This window comes from Callorhinus ursinus, unplaced genomic scaffold, assembly GCF_003265705.2.
Source record: "Callorhinus ursinus isolate GAN/ISIS: 27379988/994484 unplaced genomic scaffold, GSC_fseal_2.0 scaffold7, whole genome shotgun sequence".
Lineage (NCBI taxonomy): Eukaryota > Metazoa > Chordata > Mammalia > Carnivora > Otariidae > Callorhinus > Callorhinus ursinus.
The window spans coordinates 63,410,413-63,412,776 of NW_027397069.1; positions in this window are offsets into that span (position 1 = coordinate 63,410,413).

Below are 2,364 nucleotides of genomic sequence, written 5' to 3' on the forward strand. Positions count from 1 at the left end.
CTGTAATAACAATGAGCTGGAGAAAAAAGCAGAATTCAGAGGATGAGGCGGCCGAATATACACAGCAGAGATCCGGAAAGAAGAGTTATACAGAAAAAGCATACAAAAATCTGTATAAGGATTTCCTTGCATCTTTGGCTGATTACTAAGCCACATATGCACTGGGTATGACTCCACAAAGCCAAACCAAAAGAAAAACAAAAACCAAAACAAAACCACTGGGAAAAGATCTGTTGGAAACTATAAGCTGAAAAATTACCAGAGCTCACGCAGGGCTGGAAGACATTTGATTTCTGGTGATTCAGGATACAGATAACTCAGTGATCGCCAGGGCATTTAGTAGAACACCACAAAAATCACACCTCAGTAGTACAGCTCAACTAGGGATAAAAACTACTCTAAAAAAGGTGAAAAACAAGCAGCAAAATGGATCAAGCTGCTAATCAAATAACTGTTGCTAAAACAAAGTTCAAAACTGTTTAGGGGAGCCTGGGTGGCTTAGTCGGTTGAGTGTCAGGCACTTGGTTTTGGCTCAGGTCATGATCTCAGGGTCATGAGATCAAGTCCCACATACAATGAAAAGGCAACCTACTGAATGGGAGAAAATATTTGCAGACCATAAATGGTCAGGTCATGATCTCAGGTCATGAGATCGAGTCCCACATACAATGAAAAGGCAACCTACTGAATGGGAGAAAATATTTGCAGACCATGTATCTGATAATACCCAATATCCACTATCTGTGTGGGATTCTCTCTCTCTCTCCATCTCCCTCCACCCCACCCATGCTCGCTTATGCGCTCTAATAAATAAAATATTAAAAAAAAAAAAACAACTCTTTAGGGATGCCTGGGTGGTTCAGTTAAGTGTCTGCCTTCAGCTCAGGTCATGATCCCAGGGTCCTGGGATGGAGCCCCATGTGGGGCTCTCTACTCAGCAGGGAGTCTGCTTCTCCCTCTGCCCCACCCCCCATTAGCGCTCTCTCTCTCTCAAATAAAATCATAAAAAAAAACTCTTTAAAGATAACTGAATTCAGACATTCAGAATGTAACATTCCAATATAATATTCAAAATAGCCAGCATCCAGTAAAAATTCATGCACATACAAAAAGGCAGGATACCTGACCTATGACCAGGAAAAATTATCAGTCAACAGAAACAGATCTAGAAATGACTGATATGATGGAATTATCAAAGACTTCAAAAGGGTTATTAATATATTTAAGAATTTGAGGCGCCTGGGTGGCTAGTTGGTTAAGCGACTGCCTTTGGCTCAGGTCATGATCCTGGAGTCCCGGGATTGAGTCCCGCATTGGGCTCCCTGCTCAGCGGGGAGTCTGCTTCTCCCTCTGACCCTCTTCCCTCTTGTGCTCTGTATCTCTCATTCTCTCTCTCTAATAAATAAATAAAATCTTAAAAATATATATATATATTTAAGAATTTTTTTTTAAAATCATGAACAGAATGAGAAATGTAAAATATAAAAAAGAACCAAATGAAACTTAACTTCCAGAGTGGAGAAATTCATTATTTAAAATGACAATTTCACCGCATGGTCTTAAAAGCAGGTTAAACTGTGCAAAAGACTGAAGGCAACAGAACCTAATCCAACTGAAGGACAGTGAGAAAAGGCCTGGAAAAAAAGAGATTCTACAGGACACTATCAGGAAGTCAGAGATATAAAACTAGTCTCAGGATAGGGAAGAAAAATATTTGATGGAAACAGCTAAATTTTTCTAAACTTGATAAAATACATAAACCCACAACTCAAAGGATCACAACAAATATGAAGCAATATAAACAGGAAAATACTAAGAAAAATAGTGTCAAGACACATCTTAAAGATTTTATTTATGAGAGAGAGAGAGCAAGCAGGGGAAGAGCAGAGGGAGAGACAAGCAGACTGTGCTGAGCGCTGAGCCCCATACAGGGCTCAATCCCACGACCCTGAGATCAGGACCTGAGCCAAAATCAAGAGTCAGATGCTTGACTGACTGGCCCACCCAGGCACCCCTGACACATCTTAATCAACTTCTTAGCAGAAATAATAGAAGGTAGTAGAATGAAATATTTAAAGTGCTGTGGAAAAAAAATAAAAGTAAATTCAACCAAGAACTCTATAAATGAAGATAAAAGATATATTCCAGATAAACAAAACTGAGAATTCATTGCTAGCAGACCTTAACTAGAAGAAATATGTCTACCATGCAAACACTCAGCAAAAGAAAGCTGGAAGCCTATCTTAATAGCCAAGATGTCCATTGACAGATGAATGGATAAAGAAGATGTGGTGTATACATATATGTGTGTGTATACACACACACACACACACACACACACACACACACACACACACACACACA